Source organism: Pelobates fuscus, chromosome 4, assembly GCF_036172605.1.
Source record: "Pelobates fuscus isolate aPelFus1 chromosome 4, aPelFus1.pri, whole genome shotgun sequence".
Classification (NCBI taxonomy): Eukaryota; Metazoa; Chordata; class Amphibia; order Anura; family Pelobatidae; genus Pelobates; species Pelobates fuscus.
The window spans coordinates 208019553-208043752 of NC_086320.1; the positions used below are offsets into that span (position 1 = coordinate 208019553).

General features: G+C 39.3%; 1 protein-coding gene across 3 annotated transcripts in view; it reads right to left on the reverse strand.

Annotated features, from left to right (window-relative positions):
- Nucleotides 1-24200, reverse strand: part of LOC134608777 (poly(rC)-binding protein 3-like) — a 1002469-nt gene that overhangs the window by 231517 nt on the left and 746752 nt on the right. Inside the window, exon 1 of one of the 3 annotated variants that reach the window (XM_063451874.1) lies at nt 3994-4195. The exons of the other annotated variants lie outside the window; for them this stretch is intronic. The gene's annotated coding sequence lies outside the window, so the exon portion shown is untranslated. Of the gene's footprint in view, nt 1-3993; nt 4196-24200 lie in introns of those variants that run through there. 3 annotated transcript variants of the gene reach the window in all.

Below are 24200 nucleotides of genomic sequence, written 5' to 3' on the forward strand. Positions count from 1 at the left end.
CAAGGAAATTAGCCTGCTAGGTCATTGTAAGTTTAGGGTTTGCTGTGTTTTTTTTGTCAATCTGTTTTTTATTGAAGGCATATGAGAAAGGGTACAGAAGAGAAAACAGGGAAAAATGTTTGCATGGGTTACAGCTTTGGGTATATACAACAGAAACGTGTCACATTTCCAGATTAGTAATGCCTTTTTTTTTTATAAGAGAAAAAGTATGATTGTGAACATATGCAAAACCGTAGCAAATAAGGGTTAGCAAAAATGACATAGCCTATGTCCAAGTTAGTTAGGTACACAAAATGTTACAATGCTTGATTAGTTAAGCCAGTGTGATTGCAATATGTGTGCCTGATGTACCGTGTGTCTAGACAGCCAGAACATGAAACCGGTCGTTAGAACGGTATTAGGTTAAACTAATATTACCATTACTCAAACATCGCTACATGCATAGAATGGTGTCTGTGCGGTCAGATTAGCATATTTTGCTTATAAATGAAAAGAGTAAAGTAGTTAACATACAGCGCTAAGCCATGTTAGGTAATGATTAACTCAGCAGAACCTAGTAGTGCATTAGTTAGCATTCGTGGGTCATATAGGGTGCCCAAATTTGCGCCAACAGGCTAACGGAGCATTAAGTGGATGTTTTACCTACGTGTGAGCGTTACACTGTGTGTTGGACAAATTAAAAGCTGAACTATGAGAGTCAGGAGTATAAAATAGCTGTCGATTTTCATGAGGTACAGTGTACCATGCAGCGTAATGTGGTAGTGCATTGGTCTAACCTTCCAGCTCGGTCTAATAACTTAAATGCAGTGAGCACATATATGTGAGGTCAATTGTGCAGTGTTGCCGGGTGAGTGTGCTCCCTTGGAAGGGATGTGGTATGTGTCGCTTATGGCTGGGTCAGTTTACCATGGTGGGTGTTATGCTTTAGAGTCCATAGTTCGGTTCGTCAAACTGTAGTTTCTGCGTCGCGGGCTGGATTGTTAGCTGTGGGCCGCAGCCTGCTGGAATCTGGGTTACCTCACCCGATGCCCGTTCTGGCGGCTCTGCATGCGTGACCGGGTAAGCGTGAGTCGCACCAGCTCCCTCTGGGAAGGATTACCGGCAGCGTCTGCAGGTGGGTCAGCGAGGAGTGGAAGTGGTTGCTGCAGGGGGCTTCTCCCTTTTTCCGGGCATAGTGTAGGGTTGGCACCTTGTGTTGGTTGCCTCTCGGGGCTGGGTCTTTCCCATGGTGGGCGCTGTGGAGGGTCCTGGTGGTCCTGGTGTACCGCCCGTCGGTGCGTGGCGGTTGTTCCTGGGGCCTGCCCACTCTGCCTCGCAGCTTGGGGCTGCCTCACCTCTTCCATACGTTTCGAGGTTTGGTGTGCCATCCGCTCATCCAACATCTCCCAGAACCGGTTGAGCAGTGCGTCTAGCCGCTCGTGTAGAGGCTGGGTGGAGGCTTGCTCCGTAGTTGGGCCTGATGTCGCCATTTTAGGTGCGGTCACTTGGTTTCGCGTTTCGCGCTCTCGGCTGTTCTCACCCATTGCACTTAATTTAGGCTTTAGGTACACGCTTGTGTGGACCAGGATAACCCCCTCTGGTCCTGGGGGGGGGGGGTTGGAAGGCCCGATGCTGTGGGTGCCGCTTGTCTTGGCGGGTCGGGAGAGCGGCCGTCTCTCCCATCCACCATGCGTTGTAGGCCCCAAGTTCCCGGCTAGGATTCTCAGCGTGTTTACAGGCTCGTAAGGTGTCTTTCTGTACCCCAGCTTGCATAGTGCCGGTTGCTGTGTTGGAAGGACCGATTCGGGTAAGTTTTCCTCCGTTTGTCGCTGAAAATCGAGCCCAGGCTCGGGAGCTCACAGAAAGCGTGTCTGCTCAGCTACCCGGTCAGGCCCCGCCCCCTTTAGGGTTTGCTGTGTTTTGATTTGTAATGTCTGGCTTTAAACTATACGTTATTAGCTTTTTTTTAGATGTCTTTTGTGTAACTGTTTGTTGTAAATCCTTGTGTACATTATGAGAAGGAAAACATATTTTTGTTATTAAAAATAAAAATGAAATATTATATCTTCTTTGTGTATTGTTTTGAACGTATACATATAACTTAATATAGCTTTTCTTTTCATCTCCTGATTTACCCATGCTCTATGGGATTTAAATGCTTTGCACTGCCAAATGATGTCACGATTTCACGAACGCACACTAGCTCTTGATTAAATGCATGATCTTAGGTCAGATAAGTGATGCTTCTGACCAAAGACGACTTAAAGAAAATCGCTCTCATGGAATGATAATAAGTCAAGATAGTCACTGAAAAGATACAAATTTATAAAAAAAGCTTAAAATTCTATACATGCACGTAATTATCCACAAAAGTGCAAATTGTTAGGATTTCATGGCATTCACGTTTTAGTCCAAAACTGGCAAAATTCAGTTAGCTATGTCTTATGCAAATGTGAAATTGTTTATGGAAATGTAGTTATTGTATTATGGGACTCAGTATATCTAAATGATTACCATGGTGTTTATGATCAAATGGTGGTGTAATTATTATTATTATTATTATTTTATTATTTATATAGCGCCAGCAAATTCTGATAATTTGCTGGCGTTATAAAAATAAAAATGGAATTGCAAAATCTATACATAAATAGGTCATTTAAAATTCTACAACTACAGTTTAGCTAGTGATGCCTAAATTTTGCAATTCTAATGTTGGTTTGCTACATTGCAGGGTTCACTCAACATGTACCAGTGTGTATTGTGAGTTTAAAAGCTAACGATTGGCTCCCTACAACCACCTGACCTCTATGTACAGTTTGAACAATACAATTTTCCAACAATATAATCTGTATCATACTTTTGTTCTTTATCATATATGGTAATACATATCTACCTTTTATCTACATGTCATATACATGTCATTATTAGTTATGTAAAATAAATGACTTATTCTGTTACTATTGTCCATATCAGATACACACAAATAATTTGAACAATCATTAACGATAAATTAACTCTTCTTACATATTTTTTACATTTAAAATTTGGAACAAATAAAGGCAAAAAGTACAAATAAAATCTGTATTTGTGTAACATGAAATATGTGTGTGATATTATTTCATATGGTGGCATACATGTTGTGACAATTATTGCAATTGATAATTACACACATATGCCTAGTCTTATCCCACAAATCATTTTACTTTTTTTTTTTATTAAAATTCCTGATTTTTAATTCTCTGTTCTGTCCCATTCTCATTTTTTATTTTCCCACAAAATGTGTATCATTATTATTATTACATTGTTGGATTTTGTTTGCTGGAATTTTCATAAACAATAGAAGAACCCTAGACAAAACTGTTAAAAAACATAACACAAAAACAAAATTGTCATGTGCAAGTGGAATGTTTTTTTTTTCTTAATTTTTTAATACAAAAAAAAACATAATTTGTCAGTTTGACAGTATAAAATTAATTTTTAAGGCTTAACCCATACTTTTTATGTAACTGCAACATCCACTATATTGAAATGGTATGACTACAACACTAAGAATTTGACAACATTGGATTAATTTTATATTATATGCTAATATGCATCCACGAGTCATTCTTTTCGAAATGTCTCCTTTTAGTAAATATTAGTTATTTTTAGATACATCCTACATAATACATTTTACATAAAAATTACATTTTGATCCTCTTTCCACCCCCTTTTACCATGTGGAAAATTGTTATCCGATTTTTAGAAATATACAATTAATTTTTTTACTTACTTTACTTTAAGTAAATAAATGCACATCTCATACTCTTTTTTGTAGTTAGGTATTTTGTTGTAATAATTGAAATCCATTTATAACCCCTTGTGAATATTGCAAATCACTGCGGTGTGGTATGGGTTAAACAAAAACATACATTAACTCAAAGTATAAAAATCGATGTGCTCTACTAAAATGCTGGGGTGATAACCCCCACCTGCTGATCTAGCTTAGTTTCATCGAATATTCCTTATTCCTACCTTTAAAGAAGGCAGCTCTGACACTTCCTGATGACAGAGGGATCTTTATTTTCCAAAAATATAAAGCAGGCACAATGAAGCTCTCCCTGGATGACTCCAAAGATATGATATTTGGTTGTGTTATACAGACTTCCCAAAAGAATGGTCTTTATTATGCTGGCATGAAATAGTCCATTCTCATGACAGTCATTTATATGCACACGCTGCTTCTGTCCTGTTCACTAGAGAAATAATAGGAGTCTGTAGATCATGGTTGAGAAAAATTCAGCCCACTTGTGTCTTCATGAACGCCTCAATGTGATGTACAATTACAGTCCTTTCCAGCACAGTCGGAGGAGTAGATCTGTAACACCCTTAACTTTGTTACAAGGAGGAATTAACAATACAATTAGAGCTTAATATTTGGAATGCCAATTCTATCCCTTGATTGGCTTCTCATATTATCGAGTAAGAAAGGTGGACAAAGCATGTTTTGAATGGGGAACAGATAGCTTTTTGCACTCATCCAATTTATCTGCATTATTCTCTGGAGACCTGCGCTATTAAACAACTTCTTCAAGCGGTCACAAGAGCTAACTTAATTAAATTACTTTTCCTGCCATTATTTCTTCTAGCAGGATATAAAAAAAAGAGCAACGTGCAGATTAGTAGAAACAAAGAAAGATTTGGGAGAACTGTAGATGACACCTTGAGTTTTATTCACTAAACAGTGAGGGGCGGTGAGGTCTACTTTTTTTTTTTTTTTTACAAAAGTATATATATATTTTTTTGCATTTTTTTTTACAAGCCAAGGCTATAATGTTACACAACTCTAGAAGTCTGAGGGTATTTGCAAATAGCAAGCAAAGAGAAAAAAACTAAACAAAACAATTATCCCTCTCTCTTTCCTTTTTTTCAACAACAATTTATCTCACTTCATAGATTAACATAGTTTAAATTAAAGTATGGCTTCTAAGTTTCTCTGCGGAGCTCCAGTGAAACAAGTCCTCTCCAATCAAGAGCTAGGTCTTCCCCTTAACTTAAATTTTGCAAGTTAGTAGTCAATTCACTATTAAATAACAACGAAAAATATTATTTAGCACTATTGAACATTAAAACAAAAAGCTGTTTGCCATTGAAATTATCTTACCTTCTATAGGCAGAATAGATATCTTCATAGGCAATAACATATCAATTGGATTTACTGTAACATATAATAAAAAAAAAATGTTACATAAAATGCCAAAAATTTGAAAGAAAATCTAGGTTGAAAGTAAAATCCTAACTTTTTGCCTAGGGTTGCTAGAAACCAATAAATACCTATTTCCTCTTCAGTGGCAAGGGAGAAGATATCCTCAAAGCAGTACTAATACTTTTGAGTTTTTCATAGGTTTTATAGATCAAAAACTTATAGACTCTTCAAATTTCAATTAACACCATCAAAACATATCAGAAGATAAACAAACAAAATATATTTTTCAAAAATAATGTTGCGCGGAAAAAGCAACCATTGACATATCTTGCTATTTCTATCAGCCGTCACTTTTGCTTGTGCTCGGCAACAGGCATCTTCTTGCATCACTGCGCATGTGTGAGATCCTATTTGGGAATTTCTACAAACCATCCTTTGGGCTCTCATGCACACTTTTGAGTACAGTAGCGGTGCCAGTTTAGGTATATACAGATGTCAGCGTTTGAAGATCAGGATCAAGATTAAGATGGTGGGGTGCCAAAGAGAGTTCAAGGAAAGTATATTTAGCTCCCTGCTCTACCCATAGGCACCCCCATTTAAGCAAATGTTAGAATCTGAAAAATGTACAGATGGTTTTTTAATTCCCAGCCAAATTCACAACGTCTGAAGAGAGTTGGAGATGTCAAGATCACACTGGAACTATGGCTTACATGCGGTGGAATGATTAAACACTGCTAGAGTTTGGATTTCTATCCAATCATTTAGCATATATATTCCAATTTATATCCATCCATTAGCATATATAGCAACCAGTTATGGCATCCCATTATTGCCATTACACTTATTTTTCCTATTATGTCCCCATTGCTTGAAGAATGGTAATATTCCATTATTCCCTATTTCAGCTCTTCAACTTACAGAAAATAACTGGAAAACTAGTCAGAGTGGTGGAACTCTGTTCCTAGATATCTTTAGTGCAAAAAGGTAGATCATCACCTGAAAAGCCTTGCCAGCAAGGGATGTACCTTAAATCAAGCCCAACCCAGCTACTCAAAGGTTTGATAATGCTCTTCTTCTTTTTCTATGTCTTTGCCTTTGTTAGGTTGCTGCCTCTCAACTTGCTGGCCAACCCTGACACTAACCTTACAGTGGGATGGCTGTGGCAAGTCACCACTCTTCTTACCTCTCATCTGTGGTAACAGCTAACCAGCTGATGGTCCCTTACACTTTGACTTCTGCCTCAAGAATTTAATGTTTAAGAATCCTCCACAGGCTGTGGAGCACTGAGACTCCAAATTATTGTTCTTATTAGGTTCTGCCACCTTCTCCCAGTGTGTCAGAAACTTCTGGTAGTGCCGGCCAGCCAGGAGTGCCCGTTTCAACTGTGGCTTGATGTCCTATTTTCTTGCTCCAAAGAGCAGTGGGCCTCCAAACTGTTTGAGCAGTCGCAATTGCTGCTTTTATAGCCACTTTTTAGTCATAACCTTTTAATTGCAGATGCCATGGATCGATTGTCATTTAATAAACTATACAAGATTACTTTACTCCTCCATCCCTGCTCTACAAAAAATCTTATTAAAGATGTTTTATAATGATTATAGATGATTTTTTTTATTATTAAAGATGTTTTATGTTCCAGTTGCAACCTGTTGACATTGCGGACATTTACTATGATGTATTTACCCCCCTCCTTAACCTCCTGTTTCTATTATGCACTCTATCCTCTTTTTGAAAAGTTCAACTTTATATATTGAAAATAAATATGCAAATTGACATGCTGGATTTAATATTGTATAGTAAATCTTGATGCATATTAGAGCAAAATGATATCTACATGCCTGAAACAGTGAAAAAAATGGCACTATTTGACCCCTTCTGAACAATCTTGAAAAAAATCATGGAACATCCTGGCCTGATTTTCAATATATTTTGAAAGTAGCACTTCATCTTTTGAGGGAGCCTCAAAATGGGAATTCCACAGAAACAAAAATGGATTTCCTATAGGCAAAACATTTTTGAGGGCCGAAATTCACTCACTGATTTATTTTCATGAATTATTTTGTCAAAATGTAACCATAAACTATACCAATGAAAAAAATCCATTTAGGAGAAAATGGAAGCTTCCACCCATCTCTGTTATGAGCAAAAAACTTTTCCACATCATAACACCCACTAGAATGAGGACGTCTTCCAAGAATGCTTCTAACAGATAAAAATAGCTGAAAATCAAAACAGATCTAACATAAAGAGAATGCTTTTCTTTCCCACAAACAAAGTAATAGATTCATGGCATGACACCTGAAAAAAAAAGTTCTCCTTACATTTTCTCTTAGAAAAATTGTTTAGGAGGATATTGCTTGTCGGATGGCAAAAGTGCAAATGAAAACTGTATCCCCTCTTTGCAACCTCATAAAAACAATAACTTCAAATAAGTTTGGCAGCCCCAAATGTTTACAACTTTTCTTACACATTTAACAAACTTCTTTTTCAAATAGGAAAAGAGTTTTATTTAGCTACAATTTCACTTCAATACATTTCTTTCATTATAATTAAAAATAGTTTCTAATTATTCAAATTAAAAAATTTAATTATATGCTAGAAAAACATTCTCCATACTTGCTTCCTACAGTGCATCCGTAAAACATGTTTGCAGTTTTTCTTTTCGTAAATTAGGAAGATGTTGTTATTTGTTAATAGCATATTGAATATTAGTACAGTAGGTTTTGTGACTGTCATAACAGTTGTTTTCTTATTTTATTGCTATGTACACTGCATACACCAATAGGTATAGTGTCACTGGGAGAATAGAATAGACACAGAACAGCAGAATGTTTTTCCCACTAGAGCAAGCTAGATTTAATATGATTGTCAATGCTGTACAACCAGCTTTGGGCTACAGGTGGAAATGACAGGCACATTAGGTCTTTTCGATCATTAACCCCTTAACACCGCAGCCAAATGTACAAGTTGTGAATGAAACAAAACGTAAACAAAACCTGGCATTTGCGCTATATGTCTGTCCAACCGTAATTCACCTCTTTCATATTAAATGCACCCCCCTTATTATATATCATTTTATTCAGGGGAAACAGGGCTTTCATTTAATATCAAATATTTAGCTATGAAACATAATTTAATATGAAAAAAATGGGAGAAAATAAGATTGTTTTGATTTTTTTATTCTACATGACATTTTAACTGTCAATGTCATAATACTGTTTGCTTTTACTGCAATAAAATACACATATTTGTATTCAGCAAAGTCTTACGTGTAAAACAGTACCCCCTATGTACAGGTTTTATGGTGTTTTGGGAAGTTACAGGGTCAAATATAGCGTGTTACATTTGAAATTGAAATTCGCCAGATTGGTTACGTTGCCTTTGAGACTGTATAGTAGCCCAGGAAATAAATTTACACCCATAATGGCATACCATTTGCAATAGTAGATGACCCAAGGTATTGCAAATAAGGGATGTCCAGTCTTTTTTAGTAGCCATTTGGTCACAAACACTGGCCAAAGTTAGCGTTAGTATTTGTTTGTGTGTGAAAAATGCAAAAAACGCCAATTTTGGCCAGTGTTTGTGACTAAGTGGCTACTAAAAAAGACTGGACATACCCCATTTGCAATACCTTTGGTTGTCTACTATTGCAAATAGTATGCCATCATAGGGGTAATTTTCATTCTTGGGCTACCATAGGGTCATAAAGGCAACGTAAGCAATCTGCCGAATTTTAATGTGAAAAAAAATGAAACACAAGCCTTATATTTGACGCTGTAATTTTTGAAAACACCATAAAACCTGTACATGAGGGGTACTGTTGTACTCGGGAGACTTCGCTGAACACAAATATTTGTGTTTCAAAACAGTAAAAAGTATTGCAGCAATAATATCGTCCGTGTAAGTGCTGTTTGTGCGTGAAAAATGCAAAAAACGTCACTTTTACTGGCGATATCATGGTTGTAATACATTTTACTGTTTTGAAACACTAATATTTGTGTTCAGCGAAGTCTCCCGAGTAAAACAGTACCCCCCATGTACAGGTTTTATGGTGTCTTGGAAAGTTATAGGGTTAAATATAGTGCTAGCAAATTAAATTCCCTATACTTTCGGCATGGGTGGTCAGGCAGGTCCCGCTAATTGTAATTAATTAGGATACCTAATTATGTAAAATTATTACATAAATATATGTGTAGAATTAATATATGTATATATATATATATATACATATGTGTATATATACGTATATATATATATATTTTTTTTTAAATATTTTTATTTATATATAGGTATATATATAGTGATATATACGTATATATTTATGTATATAGATATATATATATTATTTCGTTCTACGTGTATTTTGATATAAATATATATATATTAATATCACAATACAGTTAGAACGAAATAAAACACATCTATATATTTTTTTATATTTTATTTTTAATAATTTTTTTATTTTATTTTTTACCTATTTACCTATTTGTTTTTTATATTATTTATAAATATATATATATATATAACAATAATTATATATATATATATATTTAATCAGTATCAGTCTACGTGTAATTTGATATTAATATATATATATATAATTATATACATATTAATATTAAAATACACCTAGACGGTGTATGTGTATGTGTGTATATGTGTATATATATACTTAGATCATATATATATGATCTAAGTATATATTTTTTTTTTTTTACACTTTTAACTTTATTTGATTTTATTTTCAGCCAGCAGGGGGACCAACTGTCATTGCCCCTGCTGGCAATACAGAAGCCAGCTATACCGGCCATGTGATTGTGAGGTCCTCGCAAGGACCTCACTCTCACATGACCGGGAGGGACCGGAGGAGGAAGATCTGCCGCGGGGGGGCTCCCTGGGAGTCCCCCCAACCGCGATCGCCGGCGTGGGACCGCCGGCGACTGGGTAAGTTACTAAAAAACGGAGGGTGTACTATTACGCCCTGCAGCGTTTAGAGCCGCTTTTAAAAGGACGTAATAGTACGCCCTCCGGTCATAAGGGGTTAATGCTTATATCAATAAGTTATATGCCACTAAGGCAGTCAAATACCCCTTTACAACATAAGGAGCATATTGACAAAGTAAAATAAACTTAAAATAAACCCAAATAAACTTTTTAAGAATATGTATTGTATTGCATCCTAATGCCGTTAGGATGGTGTAATGAATCTCCTGTATCCAGAGTGATACGTTCATTTGAAATCTCCTGAAATCCAGCAAATTTGTGTGATTATAGTGCTCTAGCAGTCACATACCCAAACATCAGTCGAGACTTGATGAAGGGTACAAAAGGAATGCATAACCAAGTGGACTGATTAAATACACAGACCCCCCAGCATAGGGTCTCCATCCAAAAACATAGGTAAGCCCACCCAGACATCTCTGTGTCTGGAAGATAAGGGAGTTTGCTTTGCTTAAACTAATTATCTACCAGGCACTAGAGGTACAGTGTATAAACCATTAAACACCCCAAAACACAAATAATAATAATAGGAATTCCCACAAGTCCTATATCCCCATATAGCCCACATCTGAGTGCTCAAGTTGTCCAAATAGTGCTCAGATCCCGATAGTATAGCCGAATCTCCACCAGGGTATAGTTTTGACTGACCGCACACATGGCTGCTGCCCAAATTAGTTCCATAAGAATAGAGGTGGCGCAATGTCAATCTTTGGGTTCCTATGCAAAATTAAACTAAGGGTTCCCCTAGTTCGTAGGGAGCGAATGTTCACCCGGTTCGGGAGTGTCTTTTCACTGAACAGCGCTCTCCTGGCTTATCTGTGAGAGAAGCAAGTGGCAGTACAAAGTTACTCGGGCTCTCAAACTATCTGTCTTAGCGCTCCACACACTTGATGACCTTGTACCGCTGCCTGTGTTCGGGAGACAAAATGGCTGCCATGGGTCTTAGCCCGGGTGTTATGTTATATGAATGGCGGCCACCCAGAGAGAGCACTTAAGTTCGTGGTTTTCTTTGAAGATAACAAGCCGGGGAGGGGGGCAGGGGGGAAACAACTTGAACTCAGCAGAAATAAACATAGTTCCAGGGCAGTTCGTCACAGATGGCACTGCCTGTAAAGAGGCATCTAATGTTTAAACTTCCTCTGTTTAATTTAGAACTTCTCCTGCTCTGCTTATAGCTTGCTAGAGCCTGGAGTAGACTCCTGTGTGTGATTAAAGTTAAATTTAGAGCTCAGGAGATAAAAAATCTCTAAAGCAAGGTACCATCTGCTTGAAAATAAAAAAAAAAATTCATACAGGCTGTGTGTACGAGATAAAACTGCAAAGGGTCTGTGCCGAGCGCCAGCTATCCTAAGGGAAACTTCAGAAGGAACCAGCTACTAGACGGTTCGATTAGTCTGTCGCCCCTGTACCCAGGTTGGGTGACCGATTTGCATGTCAGGACCGCTGTGGATCTCCACCAGTGATTAGACTCCTAAATGAGAGAGGAATAGTAGTGAGTCTGCTGGGGCATAATCTATGCACAAAAACTGATTCATTAGTCTAAACTTATTTTTGCATCCCTATACATGGGCGTAGGAACCCCAAAAAATCTGGGGGGATAGCATATTTTCTTATTCAGTAAACTAGGAGTTGTTTATCCCATTGTACAGCGCTACGGAATTTGCAGTCGCTATATAAATGATTAAATAATAACATTAAAGGGTCACTACAGGGAAGGGGTTTTACTTACCCGGATACAGCTCCGGGATCCTCCTGATTAGAACCACCCCTACCCTTCCCATGAATATTAGAACCACCCCTACCCCTTCCATGCACAGAAGAACCCCGCCTACCCCTTCCACGCATATTAACCCCATACCCCTTCCATGCATATTAGTACCCCCTAACCCCTTCCATGCATATTAGTACCCCCTAACCCCTTCCATGCATATTAGAACCCACCCTACCCCTTCCATTCATATTAGTACTCCCTTAACCCCTTCCAATAATTTTTCTACCTCCCCCTCTTCCCATCCATATTAGCAGCCCCCCTAAACCCTTCCAATTATTTTTCTACCTAACCCTCTCCCCCTATCCTTATTAGTAGCCCCCCTAACCCTTTCCCATTATTTTTCTGCCATGTTAACTAACACCAGTGCTGGAGTGCCGCCGTGTTTACATTAAAAGGCCTGCAGGGACAGGCTATAGACACCAGAACCACTACATTAAACTGCAGTGGTTCTGGGGACTATAGTGTTTCTTTAATGTGAGGTAAATTACAGATTAGTGCCACGAATAATATGCTAGATTGCCTACTTACAACCAGATGAGGATGATGATGGGCTCTAGCTGCAGTCTGGCTCCACTGGTCTGGTGTAGAACAGGCTCTCTGGAGGCTGTTTGTAACTGTGGTCACAAAAATCAATGTTCTGGGAGAACGTGAAGCAGCTCAATTTTTTGGGGGGCCCTTTACACAGCTCAAGGTATGGGTCTCAGGGTCCACCTTCATGTTCCACCAATGAGTTTGTTCACAGGGGGTGGAGTGTGTAGGGGATGTCCTGATATGTGTGTAAGGAATGCATTGTGTGAATCTGTGTTTGTATGTGTAAGGGCTGCAAGGTGTGTTTCTGTGTATGTACGGGATGCAGTGTGTGCGTCTGTAAGGGGTGCATTGAGTGTGTGTATGGGGTGCATTGAGTGTGTGTAATGAATGCATTGTGTGTTTTTGTGTGTGTAAGGGTTGCATGATTGTGTGATTGTGTGTGTGTGTGTGTGCACGGGGTGCATTGAGTGTGTGTAAGGAATGCATTGTGTGTTTCTGTGTGTGTAAGGGTTGCATGATTGTGTGATTGTGTGTGTGTGTGTGTGATGGATGTCAATCTCTCTCCCTCCCTTGTCACTCTCTTTCTCCCCCTCCATCCCTCCCTTGTCACTCTCTTTCTCCCCCTCCCTCCCTCCCTCCCTCCCTTGTCACTCTCTTTCTCCCCCTCCCTCCCTCCCTTGTCACTTTTTTTCTCCCCCTCCCTCCCTCCCTTGTCACTTTCTTTCTCCCCCTCCCTCCCTTGTCACTCTCTTTCTCCCCCTCCCTCCCTTGTCACTCTCTTTCTCCCCCTCCCTCCCTTGTCACTCTTTCTCCCCCTCCCTCCCTCCCTTGTCACTCTTTCTCTTTCTCACCCTCCCTTGTCACTCTTTCTCCCCCTCCCTTGTCACTCTTTCTCTCCCTCCCTCCCTCCCTCCCTCCCTCCCTCCCTTGTCACTCTCTTTCTCCCCCTCCATCCCCCCTTGTCACTCTCTTTCTCCTCCTCCCTCCCTTGTCACTCTCTTTCTCCCCTCCCTCCCTTGTCACTCTCTTTCTCCCCTCCCTCCCTCCCTCCCTCCCTCCCTTGTCACTCTCTTTCTCCCCCTCCCTCCCTCCCTTGTCACTCTCTTTCTCCCCCTCCCTTCCTCCCTCCCTTGTCACTCTCTTTCTCTCCCTCCCTTGTCACTATTTTTCTCCCCCTCCCTCCCTCCCTCCCTCCCTCGTCACTCTCTTTCTCCCCCTCCCTCCCTCCTTTGTCACTCTCTTTCTCCCCCTTCCTCCCTCCCTCCCTTGTCACTCTTTCTCCCCCTCCCTCCCTCCCTTGTCACTCTCTCTCCCCCTCCCTCCCTCCCTCCATTGCCACTTTCTTTTTTCTCCCCCTCCCTCCCTTGCCACTCTCTTTTTTCTCCCCCTCCCTCCCTTGCCACTCTCTTTTTTCTCCCCCTCCCTCCCTTGCCACTCTCTTTTTTCTCCCCCTCCCTCCCTTGTCATTCTCTTCCTCCCCCCTCCCTCCCTTGTCATTCTCTTCCTCCCCCCTCCCCAACCTATGTTGTAGCGTGGCCGAGCCCTGTATGGTCCGCGGGTACAGGGAGATTTTGTTTCCTGTACCCGGCCGGACTAACAGGAAGTGCACACTCAGTGTGCACTTCCTGTTAGTCCGGCCGGGTACAGGAGACAGATGCTCCCTGTACCCGCGGACCATACAGGGCTCGGCCACGCTACAGTGAGGGAGTGGCAGGAGGGAGCGCTGAGCACTTCCCTCCTGTCAGCCCCTCTCCTCATGCTGCGCCCAGGCGGTGCGCCCTCATGGACGCACCAGCCCGGGCAAAGCTGCAGCCGCCTGAGGCTCTCTGCAGAGTGCTTGGGCGGCTGCAGCATGAGGGGGGCCGGTGGAGCTGGGGGGGAATTCCCCATAACCTGTCCCCCCCGCATGATTTGCTGGGGGGGATGCGTCCCCCCATCCCCCCCGGTTCCTACGCCCATGTCCCTATAGCGTCCCTTTAGACAGAGAAAACATATTAAGGGTTTAGTCAGTAAAGTGCACATTTTTGTTAATTCAAAATTAATTCAAAGAGATTATAAAATTTAAGACCAATATAACCAAAATGGAAGCATAGCCGTCTTTTTCCCGATTCAGCTATTTCGGCCTTCTTTGAATTCACTTTGAAACGTAGAACACTCTCAGTTTAGTGAATAGCCCTGCTTATGTTTACTCTGTGCTGATAAGCAGCTGCAAAGGACAGAGTCTATTACAAAAACTGTTAGACAGCTAAGATGGAGGCGCCCAGTTGCAGGATAAAGAAGTGTGGATTTATACATCTAATGTTATTATTTACACAGCATAAAAACATATTTGTTAAACATATGGATAAGTAAACATAATACAATTCCTGGGAATTTAATAAAATTACTATTATTATGTATTTATTTTTAATAACATTTGCTCTAAAGTGCTTTACAATGTCTGAAAGGCAAACATAATATATTCAAACTAACAAAAATATGTATGTTTCACTATTGAGGGCAGTTGCAGCATAAAAATGGCTAAAATGTTTGTGAAAGTGTTTACACAGTTCTCCCATTTGCCCCTCCACAGGTCCCAACCAATCAATTCATAAATTCTGGTCTCTTTGCTCTGTTAATGGAAGGCACTACTTTATAAGTCATAAATCCCACACCATGTCTAAAAATTTGTGGGGGAAATAATGATCCCATTGTCACTATGATCTTATGTCAGTGTGTAGAACGTCTGTACTGCCATTCCAGACATACCAAATAAAAATGTATTATTCACTCTTTCTGGTATACATTAGTCAACTGTCTGGCCACATTCCATAAATACCATCTGAAATAGACATAAATCACAGAAAATCCGTGGGGTTTATTCACTAAATAGTGAGCTTTAGTGAAATGCAAATCACATTAATATTACGGCCAAAAATAACACGTTAGAAGAAATAGAGGACTTGTAGAATTTTTCCATATTAGACGTTTTTGTTTGAATTTTGCAATCTGGTTTTCAGCTCAGGGTTCATAATCAGCTTTTGGCTTGTGTTGTAGAGCTCGATATTCTTTGAACATTGTATGCTTTTTAAAACATTTTAATTAATATTCATTTGAATTTCACATTTGTTTTAATGTCTTTTTTTTTTTTTTAACATTCATTTCTACAATCTGCATTGAGTTTAGCTCCAAATTCAAATTAAAGGTTCATACACTGCTAATCTTTCCATAAATCTAACTTTAGTTAATTGTTTATTCAGTAGTCAAACCTCGGAAGAATTACCACTCCTGGGTCAAAATGTAGTGATGTTTGTGACCAGACATGAAAATGTTAAATTATTATTAGCTAGCATTACTATAGGTCCTCTGGCTGCATTGGAAGTGTTCACATTTGTTTGCTCCAATAGGCACACTTTCTGGAAAGTAAAAAGACTTTTAGGTTTGATGTGTGCTTTTTATGTTTTCTGTGGAGGGATGAGACATGATCTCCTTTTTATGTCAAATACGATACTATTTTTAAGAGTTGAAGAATTGCTCTTAAAGTGGCATAAGAAGGGGCTCATGTGGACAGCAAAGAGTACGCTTTTCTGTTGCTGAATCATGTCCTGTTGAGGACCGTGTTGGAATCCACTGTCATATTTTTTCTGTAGATGCATTACGAGTAGTGATGTCCCGAACAGTTCGCCAGGAACCGTTCGCCCCCTATTCATCATCATTGAGTAAACTTTGACCCTGTACCTCACAGTCAGCAGACACATTCCAGCCAATCAGCAGCAGACCCTCCCTCCCAGGCCCTCCCACCTCCATGACGAATAGGGGGCGGACCGACCATCGCATATGTTCGCCCGCCGCGTTCGCCACGAACAAGCTATGTTCGCCGGCGAACGGTTCCTGGCGAACTGTTCGGGACATCACTAATTACGAGTAATTTCACAGGTGACAGGTGATTATAGACCTGTAGCTGTACACAGAGCTCTATGAGTTCTTGACAACCAAACAGTGTTGAGATATCTGAGCGATGCAAAATGTGCACAGATTCAAATCACACTTAGGAAATGCATTGATGCAAGGTGAAATCTAAGAGATTGATATGCTCTTCTTTTATGTTTGCTATTTTACATAAAACAATATTTCTAAAGCCCTCAAATATAAAATACAGAGATTGATGGAGTTGGTAATGAACAAGAGAAATCTTGTGGGTATGATGAAAAAATGAATGAATTCAACAAATCAATATGATGTCATGGACGATATATATTTTACTGACCCAAGTGTTATCCTTCCCAGGTATTATCCTTCAATCTAGTGGTGTGTACTTATCACTAGATCCACTCTTACTAAAAATGACCCTAAACAATTCATCCCCCAATATTTTGCAAAAGTGCAAGTTTATAGTATAGATATACATGCCAAGATGCAATTTACAGCATTTCACAAGGTATTACATATTTTGACAACAGACTATGCAACAATGTGCAATGTCAATCAGCAGTGGCTAAGGTCAGTAAGGTATTGCCATGCATAAAAAAGGGCACTAATTCTCGCGATGAGAATATAATTTTGCTTCTTTATTGTCAGGATCGGGACAGGGATCCAACACGCAGCGTACAAACAGTAGCCAGATACGTATACCGGACCTTAGAATGGCCGGACTAACGTAAGTAGTACTGAGAGAATAGTCAAAGACAAGCCGAGGTCGAGGGTAACAGAGGACAGGAGAGCGAGAGACAAGCCGAATAAAGGATACAGAGGTAAGCAGAGTAGAATAAACAAGCCGGGTCAAAACCAAAGGGGATAAGCAGAATACAAGCACTGAGTGACTAGAACAAGCTAGAACCACGACAGGGCAATGACCTGACGAAAGAAGCTCCGTTAAATACCCTGTTCAGAAAAGTAACCACGCCTCTGAGGCGTCCTGATTGGTCCTGCAGCACTTGACTGACAGGTCGTTCCGGTAGTGTCCTGACGTACTTCCGGACGTGATGCTGTAAAAGGCAGTCACTCCCTCGCGGCCGGCTTTGCATGACCGGATAGACCGCGAGAAAGGGAGCCATCAGACCGTCCGGATGGAGGAACTGCTAAGTCTCTACCTCTTTCGGAGGTAGAGACCACAGGTACCCTGACAGTACCCCCCCTCTCAGATACGCTCACCGGGCGGAAGACACCAGGGCGAGAAGGGAAGCGAGAGTGGAACGCCCTGCGGAGACGGGGAGCATGCACCTCCTCCTGAGGTACCCAACTTCTCTCCTCAGGACCATAACCCTTCCAATCGACCAAATACTGCAGTCTCCCTCGGGAGACTCGAGAATCAACGATGGAATTGACCTCATACTCCTCCTGACCCTCCACTTGCACAGAGCGAGGAGGGGCGATCGTGGAGGAGAACCTGTTACATATTAGTGGTTTTAGCAAGGAAACATGAAATGAATTCGGAATGCGTAAGGCATTAGGCAACGCTAAACGATACGCAACTGGGTTAATTTGAGACAGTACCCTGTAAGGTCCAATATATCGAGGAGCAAACTTCATGGACGGCACCTTTAACCGAATGTTTCTAGTACTTAACCATACTCTATCGCCTGGAGCAAACACCGGTGCTGCCCTTCTACGTTTGTCAGCGTGTTTTTTAACCAGCATGGAATTGTGCAGAAGGATTTGTCGAGTCTGATCCCACAACTTCCTTAAATTGGCAACATGAGTATCCACCGACGGTACCCCTTGAGAAGAAGACTCCGAAGGAAGGATGGAAGGATGAAAGCCATAATTCAAGAAAAAAGGGCTAGACTGCGTAGAATCACAAATGAGATTGTTATGTGCAAACTCCGCCCAAGGAATCAAACCGACCCAATCGTCCTGGTGTTCAGAAACGAAACAACGTAAATATTGTTCAACTTTTTGGTTAGTGCGTTCAGCAGCTCCATTGGACTGAGGATGATAGGCAGAGGAGAAATTCAATTTGATGCCTAGTTGGGAGCAGAAAGATTTCCAAAAACGGGAAACAAATTGGGAGCCTCTGTCAGAGACAATTTGGGAAGGTATCCCATGCAAATGGAAAATCTCCCTAGCGAATATCTCCGCTAATTCAGGCGAAGATGGGAGTTTAGGTAAGGGAATGAAGTGAGCCATCTTAGTAAATCTGTCCACCACAGTGAGGATAACAGTCTGCTTTTTAGAGATAGGCAAATCAACAATGAAGTCCATAGCCAAATAGGACCATGGCTTTTCAGGGACCTCTAAAGGATGCAGAAATCCGCATGGAAGCGAATGAGGTTGCTTAGTCTTGGTACAAACCTCACATGCCCCGATGAATTCTTTAATATCCTTACGTAAGTCAGGCCACCAAAAATCTTTAGAGACCAGAGCATATGTCTTGCGGATGCCCGGATGCCCTGCCACTTTGCTGTTATGGAGACAGCGTAGCACCTCCAGTTGGAGAGTGGCAGGAACGAAGTGTCGATCCCCAGGAGTCTGTTTGGGGGCCAAATGCTGAGACTTCATGATCTCGGAAAGCAATGGAGAGTGAATCCTAAGATTCGTGTTTGCGATGATATTTCCCTTAGGAACTATGGAGGACAGGACTGGTTCAGTTATAGTGGATGGTTCATATTGACGAGACAAAGCATCGGCTTTAGAGTTCTTAGAACCAGGTCTATAAGTAAGTACATAATTAAAGTGAGTGAGGAACAAGGACCAGCGAGCCTGTCTGGCGGATAAGCGCTTAGCCTCCCCAATATAAGACAAGTTCTTATGATCCGTTAATATAGTAACAGGGTGTAATGTCCCTTCCAGTAAATGTCTCCACTCCTTTAAAGCCTTAATGACCGCTAACAGTTCCCTCTCCCCGATGTCATATCTGCTCTCAGGCCCAGATAATTTCTTAGAGAAGAAACCACAAGGGTGTAACGGTTTGTCCACCCCTAACCTTTGAGATAGAACAGCCCCAACTCCTGTCTCAGAGGCATCGACCTCGAGCAAGAAAGGCAGAGTCGTATCAGGATGAACTAGAATGGGAGCCGAGGCAAAAAGTTCCTTGAGAGTCTTGAAAGCAACAAGAGCCTCCTTAGACCAGACCTTAGTATCAGCCCCTTGTTTGGTCATATTGGTAATAGGCGCAATGATAGAGGAGTATCCCTTAATGAAGCGCCTATAGTAGTTGGAAAAACCAATAAACCTCTGGATAGCCTTGAGTCCTTTGGGCAAAGGCCAGTCTAAAATAGATTGGAGTTTTTCAGGGTCCATTTTAAAACCTTCCCCAGAAATCACGTACCCAAGAAAGTCTGTCTGAGACTGATCAAAACTGCATTTCTCCAATTTGCAGTATAGGCCATGTTGCAGAAGTTTGTGTAATACCTTTCTGACCTGTTTATGGTGAGTCTCAATCTCCTTAGAGTGTATTAGTATGTCGTCCAGGTAAACAATAACACAATCATAAAATAGGAATTGGATCAGCGCTGAGTGATCTGATAGGAAGGTAAACAAATCGAAAGCTGCAACCTATGGGTATGAGGTTCCCTCTAATAACCTCAAAGGAAAAATGGCAAAAACAAAATAATAGGTCGCGCTAGATACAAATAGATGAGTAGTAACAATGTAAAATAAATAAATAAAAATATAAAATAGAACAGGATCAGAAAGAATCGGAATAAAATTGTTAATATTGATATATATATCCACTTACATACACTTTAACAGTAAGTCATGGAACAGTTATAATGAATAGTCCCAATATTTTATAGTCTGCTTGTATATTCCAATGAATAAGTCGAAGGCTTGATATACAAGAATTTCCAATGAAGAGAATGGATCTTCTAATTCATCGAGTGTCTTGACTCCGTGGTGTACATGGAAAGATAAAGCAAAGAAACTCCAATAGTGCAAACTGAGGACCAATAAGAGCAGGATGAATATAGGAGAGGTATATTACTCACCTATTATTGAGCATAAACCAGCTCAAGTATAATAAGCATTCAGTGGCGTCTGCCCCCCACTGGCGGGATAAGGTGAAGATAATTCCTCGGTATAAAAAAAAGGGGGAAGAAAAACAACCAAATATAGTGCTCACTGTAGATATGATAAAAATAAATATAAACAGTAGAAATGCAGGTACTCACATTTGGATGAGCAGGATATACTGCTCAATCTATTCGTTTGGGTGGTATAGTCCCCACCTAGGATTCTTTAGCAGGTATCAGCTTCACAGTAGTATATGACCAGGTAAAATAAATAAATAAATAAATAAATAAAGGATATATGGCAAAAATAATTCTAGGTAAAACCAATATTCCTTTAATAAGATAATAAATATATAAAATTAGCCAAAACGCGTTTCGCCACACAGGGCTTTATCAACTGGCAATAGTAAAAATCAGCCTGGTACATAGATGCTTAAATAAGCTGAGAAAACAGATGCTTATTCAAATTTTAGCGCCAAAATGACGTCATCAATACACAGTATAAAATACAAATATATATTAAAACAGAGAAAATACAAGTCATTAATGATAATAATAAGAGGATGAATAAAACCCTTAATTATAACTTTAAAACGAGTGTTATTAAGTAAGAAGAATACAAAATGAAAAAGGAGTAATCAGTCACGTGATCGCGGATAGCCGCGATCACATGGAGTTCCCTAAAGCCTTTGGGTAATGTAGTGCACAGCAAGGAACATGGGAGGACCGGATGAGTGGGAAGGACAGATTGACACGTGATCGCGATCGTCCGCGATCACGTGGCATACCGCAATGGGCATTGGGTAATGTAGTTTAGACGGAGGTCGGCACAACATAGCACACCTCCGTCTCGGTAAACGAGCAGACTGCATAAAATAATGATGATTGACTGTGCAAGGGAAAATAAAAACGAGCATAATGGACATAAAGGGAGTAGTAATAGAATGTATAGGGAAAAGATAAATAAATAAAAACGAGCATAATGAGAATTAAAAGGAGAGGAAAAAAAGGAAAGGAGAGGGGAAAAAAAAAAAGGAGAAAAAACTTTGAAATAGTAAAAAGAGTGAAGAAAAGGAAATGTGTATATATAGACAGAGTATGATTATGTAAATATGTAGAGTGAGTATATGTTTGAGTGAAATGGATCTACAGGGATGACAAGAATATGTGCAAACTAGATAGTTGCCTTATAAATAAATAAACAGAGACAGCTTCTGAGAGAGTAGTGGGAAATAAATATAGAATTAATATAAATATAAATAAACAAGTCAGAATTAAGAAAAATTGTAACTTATATTGTAGCAACAGGATATAGGAAAATAATATGAGAGAAAATAGGTAAAAATAATAAAAATAAATATAAAAAATGAATAAAAATTAGATAAAAATAGAGTAAAAAGTAAAGATAAATATAAAGATAATCGATAGGAAAATAATAATAATAAATAACGGGAAAATAAATGGGTGAGTAAATAAGAAAATAAATAAATAAATGTGGAAGAATATATATAAAGAGATATGAATATAGAGAGCAGAGAAAAGAAAAATAAAGAGCAGAGAAAAGAAAAATAATAAAATAGTATATTATAAAAAGTTAAAAAGATCAAATTCTGCATTTAGTCCTTGTGGGGCAAGGGTTCTGAGTTGAAAGACCCAATACATTTCTCTTTTACCCAAAATATTGGTAATGTTACCTCCTCTCCATGGGAGGGTAACATGTTCTATCCCAATAACTTTCAGAAGTGTCGGGTCTTTATTGTGTATCATAAAGTGCTTAGAAACTGAGTGGTTGTCATAGCCCCTTTTGATGTTACGGCAGTGTTCTGCCACTCTTACTTTGAGACATCTCTTAGTCATGCCCACGTACTGTAATCCACATGGGCATTCCAATAGGTATATAACCCCTTTAGTGTTACAACCAATGAAGTCTTTAATAGGATAAGAGGTTTTTGTAATATTAGAAGAAAAATTAGTAATTTTCGAATTCGTGGTACCTTTTGTGGTTCTGCATACAATACAATTGTTACACTTAAAACAACCTTTAGGTTTAGATAAAAAATTCTTATTTTGTTGTACACTTTTTTTTGTATAATTTTTGGTAAGTATTGTTTTGAAATTCGGCGCTCCTCTAAATATAACATTGGGTCTATCTGGGATGTAGTCTTTTAAAAGGTCATCTTGTTTCAGAATGTGCCAGTGTTTGTTTATGATTTTCTTTAAGGTTTTATTCTTGTTGTTAAAATCTAAGATAATGGGCAATTGTGGGGGATCTGCTTTTTTCACTTTATATGTTAGGAGCTCTTTTCTTTCTCTCTCTTTTACCAACTCCAGAGCTACATCTAATTTTCTTACTTCATAGTTTTTTTCTAAAAACATATTTTTCAATGAGGTAGATTGGGTAATAAAATCAGCTGTAGATGAGCAGTTACGGTGAAGGCGAAGAAATTGGCTTTTTGGGATGCCATCCAACCAGGGTTTATGGTGGCAACTCGTCTGATCTATTATTGTATTTGTACAAACTTCTTTAAAAAAAGTTTTTGTTTGGATGCATCCGTCTTGGATAAAGATATTTAAATCTAAAAAATTCACTGACGTATTGCTGAATTCTGAAGTTAAAACAATACCTCTATCATTAACATTTAGATGGTCTAAAAACAGTTTAAGAGACATTTCTGAGCCTTGCCAAATAAAAAATAAGTCATCAATATAACGGAAATAGGAAACCAGGTTTGCCCGCCAGCAATGATCACCCCAGATGGCATCGGATTCCCAATCCGCCATGAAGAGGTTAGCATAGCTGGGGGCAAACCTAGTTCCCATAGCTGTGCCCTTCTTTTGAATATAAAATGAATCTAAAAACCAAAAGTAATTGTTGGTAAGAATAATATTGATACCTTGTGTAATAAAATTAATTTGAGAATCTGGGATGGAGCTGTATTGTTTTAAAATCCTTTCTACTGCCTGGCACCCAATATTGTGTGGAATTATAGTGTATAATGATTGTACATCACAGGTTACCAGTATATAATTGTGACACCATTTAAAATCACTTAAAAAAGATAAAAGAGTCAGAGAGTCCTTCAGATATGATCTCGTTTGTTTAACCAAGGGTTGTAATAAAATATCTATATATTCTGAAAGATTGGATAAAACTGATCCAATACCTGACACTATAGGTCTTCCAGGGGGTTCTTCAGCATTTTTGTGTATTTTTGGAAGAAAATAAATAACTGGAATTTTAGGGTAAAGGATATTAAGATAGTCTAATTCATGTTTATTTAAAATTCCCATCTCTACTCCATCTTTTAAAAATTCACTTAAAATTTCTTTGATATTGGAGGTAGGGTCATAAGATAATTTGTTGTATACCTCAACGTCATTAAGCTGACGATAGGCTTCTTTTATGTACATGGACTTAGATAAAATAACTAAACCCCCACCTTTATCGGCGGGTTTTATGACGATTTCGTCATCTTTTTGAAGTTCTTTTAACGCTTTCCATTCTTTCTGAGTGAGGTTTTGATGGTCATACTTATTGTGTTTAATTTTATCGAAATCTTTGAGAACCAGTTTTTCGAAAACTTCAATAGGGCCTGATTTAAAATTAGCAGGATAAAATTTAGAAGGATTTTTTAAAACGGTATGTGTAGTAGAGCTTTCCTTAGATGTGTCTGAATTGGGATGTTGTGAGGCTGAATTAGATTCCGTAGAGATGTGACTGTTATGGTTAAAAAATCTTTTTATTGTAGCTTTCCTTACAAATTTGTTAATATCGAGAAAGGCTTGGAAGGGTTTAAAGGCG